We start from the raw sequence: 10,000 nt of genomic DNA on the forward strand, positions 1-10,000 counted from the left end.
TGCAAAAGAACAAAACATTTAGGTATCATTCATTGCCAGTTGTTATAATCAATTGTCCAGAGTCTAATTTGCAATCCATAAAGGAATAAACGCAGATAATATTTTCATCGAGAGAATACAATAAAGATCAATAACCATCAAAAGTGTATACAATCGAAATTACCCCAAAAGAAGGGTATGCCTTGAAATTTTCAATTTTCATATCCTGTTACAGTTCTGTTATTAATGTTTCATATGAAATCTATAAATTGTAGATTTTATGATATGTGTACCTTGGATTTTGTCACGTCTTAGACGAACAATTAGATTAATGATTTTCTCATTGAAGGGAAAAAATGTGAATATAGGCTACCCAAAACCCATACTGGATTCATCAATATAAGAGGAAGTATCTTTTAAAATAAGTACAAAAGTATTTATCAATATGATCCTCTACCCAATCTACCTAGCCATGATGCAAAGTCAATCAAGGTGCAGTGATTGATGTTTCCTTAAAAAAAGGAAAAAGAAAAATCTATAAATTTCAATTCCTACTTAACACAGGAATACATCAGAAATTAGATAAAAACAAATGTTAATGATCTGTTGAATGAAATTTAATAAAATCATTGGGAGTGGGTAAACAGAAAAGTCCCAGTTTCTTCTGGGTGATCGGCATCAATGACCTTAGATGTCAGGATGCCAGAAAACTCCTAATCAATCAATCAATCAATATTGTGGGTGATGGAGGTCTTGGTGCTTCTGGGAGCTTGTAGAGCGCTTTAGGATATTATGCACAAAACCTTATAATGGCATTATGCCTAAGAATTTCCTTTACTACTTCGGAAAGAAAGCAAACGCTAATACCTGGTGATGAAAAAGCTATTTCGCCATGGACGCTTTTAATATTTACATCGATATACGGAGGAGACAGGTGGATTTTCTGTTCAATTCCGAAGCCGACTTTGATACGTTTCGGAAACGCATAGCTAATGAAATCGCTAATCACTCGCAAGTGGACTCAAGATAAATAAATATATTTATATATATATATATATATATATATATATATAATATAGATAGATAGATATATAGTTAGATAGATGTACACACACACACACACACACACACACACACACACACACATATATATATATATATATATATATATATATATATATATATATATATATATATAAGTTTTTTATTAAATCGTTTTTACAGTGCCAAAATTAATAGAATTTTTTCTTTAAATGTCCAAACAACAATAAAGATGTGTCGGCAACAGTTTGGAAACCAAGCGAATAATGACAGTTATGAGAATAATAACTATTGCCGATACCACCCACGAAACCGTAATCATATTTTTAAAAATCACACCACATATTCTATATCACACGTCCAGTCCTTAATACCAACACACACCTCAAATAAAAAATCTTGGTTCTATGTGAACGTCTTAGAATCTTAAATCAGATGGTAATTAAAATACTCAACTATTAAAAACATCTACGACACAACTATCAGCATTGTAGTTGATAGGTGATTTTCATAATGCTCTAAATTAGTATTTCATTTACATTGCAATATAACTGAATACTGGGTCTGCTCTCTGCCACTTTCAAGAGATGAAAAGACACTATCTCTGAGTTAATTCAAAATGACTGGGTTTGTGATGAGGGAATGTTCTGTGAACCAGCGTTCACCTGATTCATATGTAACTGGGATATTAGCGGTGGTATCAAACATGTATCAGTATCAACATAAAGATTAGACAACACACTCGTACACAAATTCAAAGATTGTATTTAAGCGCACAAAGCACTGGGCTGGGAACAGAAAGCTGTGAATACTCTCAATCTGAAATGAGGAGTATTAAGGCCCCCTGACACTTGCACGCATTCGTGGCACGCACTGGCACGCATTGATGCGCGAACTCGCGTGAACGAGCCGTGAAAATGTCGTGAACAGTGCGGGAACTCGCGTGCCAGAGCGTACCAATGCGTGCCATGCGGGCCCAAAACTTTGAAATGTTTAAAGTTTGTGGCACGCATTGGCACGCACTAAATGGCCGTGGAATAGTCGTGAACGATGCGCCAACTGGAGTGAACAGTGCGGGAACTGGCGTGAACTGGAGTGAACGATGCGGGAAGTGGCGTGAACTTTATAATGAAGAGAAACAAAAAGGAAACGAAAATATTAATGAAAAGGAAAGAAAAATAAACCTAATAAATTTTTATATTTGCTGTTTTAATGTGAAAAAAAAAATGATATCTTATTTCAAACTATTTCTATAACTTTATAGTGAAGAGAAACAAAAAGGAAACGAAAAAATTTATGAAAAGGAAAGAAAAATAAACCTAATAAATTTTTATATTTGCTGTTTTAATGTGAAACAAAATTATATCCTATTTCAAACTATTTCTATAACTTTATAATGAAGAGAAACAAAAAGGAAACGAAAAAATTAATGAAAAGGAAAGAAAAATAAACCTAATAAATTTTCATATTTGCTGTTTTAATGTAAAAATAAAATTATGTCTTATTTCATGCACACACTTATTTTCCTCTATTACCAATCAAGACCCAAAACTTTTGTTTTAAATAAAAATGAACTGAAAAATAAACCCAAGAAATTTTTAAGTTTGCTGTTTGAATGTAAAAATAAAATGATGTTTTATTTCATCAACATACTTATTCTTCTTTATTACCTTAAAATGAAGGGCAAAACAAATTTTTTCTGTTTGCTGTTTTAATGTAAAAATAAAATGATTTCTTATTTCAACACACTTTTTTCTCTATTACCTTAAAATCAACAGCCTAAAAACTTTTCATGTTTGCTGCTTTTAATGTTAAAATAAAATGCTTTCTTAATACTTGTACATATTTTATGTCTGCTATTTATATGTAAATCAAATGCTTTCTTATTGAAACAAAAATAAAGGGCAACAAAAATACAAACGAAAAAGATACGTTTCTTCTCCTCAATGCAATGGTGTCTCTGACAGAAAGCATTGTTGTCTCTTCCGAAGCCAATCCAAGAATGTCCTCGGGTTGGAGAAGCCCCGTTTTTATATGGAATGGCCAATTCGTGAACTGGCGTGAACGATGCGGAATGATGAGGGAACTCGCGTGAACGTGTCGTGAACTTCTCGTGAACTACGACTGGCGCGCATCAATGCGTGCCAGTGCGTGGCAAAAATGCGCGCAAGTGTCAGGCAGGCTTTATCCTTAAAGGTAAGCGGTGGTTACTCGTGGCCAACCCCAAACCGGAAGTGGAAATCCTACCTCAGAATAGAATGCAGTGACCACTACAAGGAGTGGGGAAGCTCCCTTCATTAGTTAGAAATAAAGGATTAATTCAATCAAGTTCCCGAACTTGAAAGGGAAACCGGTGATTAATCCAATCAGAAACGGAAAGTTAAAGAAAAAACCTGATAAGACCAGGAAGAATGGAAAGCTTGGGGTATAAACGGCAATTAGTCAAAAGGAGAAACTGATGTACGCAAAGTAAAATTGTTCAAGTAGAAAAAAGGATTTTTAAAGGTAAAACTTCCCAAAGGGAGAGACGGAAATCAAATGGTAGAAATTTTATGGTCCCCTAAGATGAAACGTTGAGAATAGGAAAGTTTCATTCTTTCAAACGATGCAATGTAACGTAAACAGTTCATCTATAAATTCGGTATTGCAAAATTGCAATTTTTTAGTAAAAAAAAAATAGATATACAATATCATCCAAAGAGTAAATATACATATTTCGAAGGTTTTCAGTTTGTCATTAACCCCTTTTTTATCTAGTGCTGAAATATTAATACCATTATTAAAATTATTGATGTAGATAATAAGGATACTACTAATAATATTATTGTAAATTTTAATATTATCATTATGGCAACAAAACTGGTGATAAAAAGTAAAATCATACCGATGACTGAAATCCTTAATATAATAAAAAAGTAAACTTACCAATTACTACTAACAAGATATTAATTAGAAGTCTGATGAAGCATCAGAAAATGAAAATACATTTAAATCTTTTCGAAACTCAATCCCTCTGACAGTCAAGATCCTCTCATGAGAATTTTTGAGTGAAGAAGATCAAACTGGGTGCGAAGGAAAAGGATTATGCATATGCAATGTTTATATCATTGAACACTTTCCCCTACCAGGTACTGGCCCGAGGAAAAACTAGAAGCCATACTTTCAACTGTTGAATCATGGATGAGCCACAATGCAGAAAACTTCTGTACAAACTGCACCCTTCACCTCCATCTTGCCTGCACTCTTTTGCCTCCTATATTTTACTAAGGCCCTTCCTTTTTACTGCATCGAGTAACACACACACGCTAATAGTAAAAATGCTTCCAAATTCTATATGATGTACTTTTATTGTGTATATCAACCGTAAAGAAATTTCAAATCTTCATACAATTATTATAAATAATCAATTGGTAAGAACCACAGTGGCTTACACAAAGGTGTTTCTAAACACTTGGACCGTGGGTTTTATAAAGCATTTACATTTGTACATTTAGAGTATGTGGTGAGTATGAACATGCACACACATGTAATGCGTACGCTTTTATCTTTTCCTCATTAACTATACTTGGTGGGAGCATGTGGCAGAGATGGTAGAGGGCGAGAGCACAAGCTTTTGCTATCACGCTTTTTGGAAAGTAGGAAAATTAATTTTGTTACATAGTGCTTCTTACTTTCTCTCATACATCTTTTAGTTATATAGTGTATATTTCCAATAAAAAACCTCTATGATATGTTCTCAAGTAAATGTTTCTATCTCATAAATCTGAAAATATGCAAATTTTACTTGGTTTTTAGAATTTAAATAATCAAAATAAAATAAAATCAAGGAGAAACATAAAAGTCCCGTATTTTTTAACCATAGCAGTACATAGCTTAACAAAAGGAAAAGTATAACAAGAAGTTTAAATTCAGAGCAAGTGCAACTAAATTACAAAATTAAACATACACACAAAATCCTCTAATTTTCCCAAAACCATCATCTTTAACCGATAAAACTACATTGAAGCAATCTGCATGGGAAATTCCCCTGACGGGTATAATGCAAAGGCTAGGAAATTCATTCATTTTCACCTGTTCACCCTTGGAGAAGTATTTGAGAAAAAAAATGCGGCCTCCAACTTCTAGGAGCGTGTGCGATTTAATAACAGTGATTGTGAATAATTATTTTTCGATAAGCAGGAGGGTCGAACCAACCGTGGGAAGTCAGAATATGAAAACAGTAAGCACGAAGAATAAACGAATACAGTAACGAGAAAACTGGCATTACACTTTAACTAAACATGATTTTAAGGAATTTAGAATCCAACTATTTTCATGGAATTGGATGGCTACAATTCATAATCAACTCTGGCCAGAGAATTATGAATTGAAAGTGCTTGATAAAGCACAAAAAATAAATACCTTGTTAAGATTGAATGTCAGTAAGCGGTTCTTTACTCAATAAGGAAAAACCATCAAAGGATATGACAAAATCAACAAAAATCCTTGAGTATAATTTTTCAAAATGTTCTCGACTAGAAAATTGTGCATAATTATATAAAGATTACCGAGCATGAATTTCGCCATCGTTACAATTATCGAATGCCTCCGGAACCAAAACGAAATAAGCACTGTGGAATAATTTTGAAAAATGAAAATTCTGAAAATATGCGAAAGGATTTGAATTATGGTTGTCATTATCATCATTATTACGTAAGGTGATCATTACCTCCCAGGCAAAGCACAAAAGCATATCAATGTTTCGTGAGCAGACGTCTAAACAATACACTTCTTTCAGCAACTGTAACCGTGAGATTCTCTGAAAACAGAGCATCACCAATAATGAGGAATTAAGCATCGTTATTATACATTTAATTTTTAATAAACCTAATATTTGTTCCGCTCGAATTTGATTGTTAGTTCTAAAGTTTTCCTTTGACGTCTGAGAACGGAGTGGTCAGTTCATCCTACATTTTCCTTGCTGTAATTTATGTTTCTATCAGAGATTGGATTTTGTAATAACATTCCAAAAAAACACTACAGTATAAATCACTCTTACCTAAATAGTAGTCAAATATCTTGCCTGTGGGTCTTTCTCCCACACTTAATTTGTAGGAAGTTTCACTCCATTATAATCATGTTGATAAACCTTAAAAATTATATCAAGTTGAAAACCTTAAAACCCGTCCTAGTACTTCTTGATTCACTAAATATAAAATAATTACACACTTATACACTTAGTGTGTTTAAGAATAAAAAAAAACAATTTTACAGTAACAAAACTACAGTACTATAGAATTTCATTGCCATGTAGTCTCCGGTATCTTGACTATAATATTTCAGATAAGACTGCTAAACCAAGCAGCGAGTTGCCGAAGAACTTATATAATAATAACCCTGCTTGTGTGTTTGTAGAACTTTAGAAGCGCAATGTCCCCTTTAATAAAAGGCTCTTCAATCCATATTCTTACAAAAGCCTTCTTTAGACAGTTCAAGTGACATACCGAATACAAATTCCCTTTCCTTTTCTGAATGCCATTACTTGCAATCCGTCTTTTTTTTCTTTTCACATAACTTCTCGGAGGAAAAGGATATCGTTTCATCCTCCGTTTTTAAAACAAGTATAAAAAAAATTGTTTTCACGGAAAATCTGAAATTATCGTTAAACGTAGATATTTTTCTTATATAGTGTGAATTTAGTTTGCATTATCAATTTACATTCGTTTACACCCTATGAAAACAAATTTACCAGGTGCAATATAAGCAATGGAATACTGTACACAACAATTCGTTTCTACACAAGGTGCAAATTTATATTTTTAAGTTAAACATTAAAATAATGCAATAGAGTACGCTGATCATATTTTCATTAATATGAGTATGCTGATCACATTTTCATTAATATTACCCTTTTTATTCATTTTACTTTTACTTAAAAGGGTATTTCAACCTAATAAACGCTAACTTCTTATTTTTTGTTCTGAATTAGAGTATTCTTCAAATCGGAAAATATACATTAAATATATTAAAGATGCAGCTTAAATTATATTTCAATCATATATCTTAAAAACATCTATACACACTACAACACACACATACACAGTATATGTTATACGTGTGTATATATATATATATATATATATATATATATATATATATATATATATATATATTTATATATATATATAATATATATATATAATACATATATATATATATTATATATATATATATATTATATATATATATATATATTATATATATATATATATTATATATATATATATATATATATATATATATATATATATATACACACACACACATACATACATACATATATAATATCCCATGATCTTTTCCCGCATAGAAAAGAGTGGCTACCTTTTGATTCTTAGCTTGTATTCTGGGATGATGCTGTTAGCTACAAGCTACTTATTATTGGCATCTGCCATTTCTTAGTGGTTACAAATATCTACTTTGCTAAATACACAACAGTAAGATGATAACTGGATCATTTTTGTTCCGTATGTGTGTATGTATGTATGTATGTATGTGAATATGTCGGCTTATAATGATGAAGGGCACACTACTTATCCTCAACAAAGGATGACAATACAAGAAAAGATTCTCTCTTTCGAGGAATGGTCCCATATCCGCTAACAGCCGTAAGGAAAAGCATCATTTCAGCTAGATGAAAATAAGAGTTTACTCGAGTGATATCATAATTACTAAGCATTTCAAAAATCTTACCACTGAAATGTAGTGTATCTATTTGCATAAACTTTCTTGCATCGCCTATTATGCGTGGGCTTAGGTCAGCTAATTCCTTTTCTTTAACGTTGTTGGGAGTCTGCATTCCAGCATTTCACCATACTAAAAAAACGCCATTTGGCGTGCGTGAAGTCTCCTGACATTATATATAATAAATAAATAAATAATGGGATCTGACTCCGAAAATAGTTATGGCCCTTCCTCTTGAATGAGGAAAGAGGAAAAATCTACCATGAAGTTTCAAAAGTAATGATAAGAGGTTCCAATTGTTAATACAGCACATTTTCGTCTTCAAATAATATCACATTTTTTTAGAAGCATCAACAATGACTGAGGGATCGTATTAATAACAGAAGTTTATGTTACTCAATTTTCTTCACATGTCCTTCACTTTGATCCGTCTCCTCGTGTTACACTTATGGCAACCTTCCTTTTTTATTCTTTACTCCTTCTTACTATTTCAAACCCAGTATTGCATCCAAAGCTTTAGGTTGAATTCTTATTTTTGGAAGACTTAAGACATATGAGAAGCGACATGTCCTTACCAACAACGACATTTTAATATGCGATCGTCGTCCCCGGAAATAACCTAACTGATTTTAACTGAAAAAAAAAGTTTTGCTTGATTTATCTATTACTGGATTTTAACCAACGGAAGGGATGAAAAGGAAAAAAATCTCTAGCTGAAGTAACCAAAATATATACAATTTCTAAACATCGAAGCCATTCTTCTCAGAAGAGGAATATCAACTAATTTCAGTTTCGATGATTACAATGTCTAATTGTCTTTCTTTTTCCCACTACCGAAGGGATTCCATACTGTCGAAAACTACCGCTGAAATAAATGCATTTAAGGTTTTTGAAATAAAAAACAGTTTTAATTGCGTAGAGCTCAAAATGTCATGAAGTTTTTTCAACGTTTAACCTTTTTTGATGGATTTTTTTTCTTTTGCTCAGATTAGAACACAAAAGATGAACAGTTCCAATAAAAAATCTGCATTTTTAACAACTAGAGGCATTAACAGATTATCTTATATCTATAACCATTTATTTCAAAGTTGCGATGATACTATTTGGTAGTCCACGAATAATTTTTCAGATATCTTGGCCATAAATAAACAAACAAGCTATTCCCGTCAATCCATAACCTACCGTTCCACTTCAACCCACACATTAAAAGAACATATAATTCAACTGAAAGTCTTCACAATTTGTTTAACCTACGAATGAAAGGCGAGTATCTCTCTCTCTCTCTCTCTCTCTCTCTCTCTCTCTCTCTCTCTCTCTCTCTCTCTCAAACATAGGGCCTAACACATCAATTCATACATGGTTTTATCCAATTACTATCCAAACTCATCGCAATAAATATATTTAATTAGATTTGAAGCAGAGTTGACCGTTGCATCACACACTCTCTTAGCTACACTGGACGATAATGGAATTCCGATATTATGTCCAGATAAGGCGATGCCTCCTGAATCATTTAAATTTCATATAATTAATGGAGTGATATAAACGATCGATGAGTCAGCAGAGAGCATAATTAATGAGGTCTGAAAAACTATACTGAAAGTAGACATGATATACAGGCGAAATTTTATCATCTATGTGTCCTCTAGTGCCGAGTAGGATGTTGGGATGTAACTGGTTTGTTGAAAAAAGTAAATTAATATTAAAACATTCTTTTGAATATTCAAGTACATTCTACGACATAATAAATTCATGAGATAAAGAACCTATCAATAAGTCGGAAACTTATAAACAATATAAAAGCCAAATTTATCAAAATGATTATGGAAAAAAACTTGAGACGATTCATCTTCCAACGAAAATACTAAATTTGACACAAAATATTTACTTACAAACTGTGAAAATTTATTTAGTTAAACCCCCTGAAACATTACAAGAAAGAGTAAACAACGGATTCGCAAATCCGTCATCTTTTCTTGCAGCAAAAACTACTTGGAAAGAAACTAGCGACTTGGGCAGTACATACTGGACTAACAGCCATAACTTAAAAGTTACTATGCAGAATAATTGATATCACGATTACGTGTTTAACACCATAATATAAGTATAAAAAGTATTCCCTGAAATCTCAATTGCTCACATCATCTCTACCGTTACATTATGTTCAAATCTTTAAAGATATATATATATATATATATATATATATATATATATATATATATATATATATATATATATATATATATATATATATATA

Source organism: Palaemon carinicauda, chromosome 3 (assembly GCF_036898095.1).
Source record: "Palaemon carinicauda isolate YSFRI2023 chromosome 3, ASM3689809v2, whole genome shotgun sequence".
NCBI lineage: Eukaryota > Metazoa > Arthropoda > Malacostraca > Decapoda > Palaemonidae > Palaemon > Palaemon carinicauda.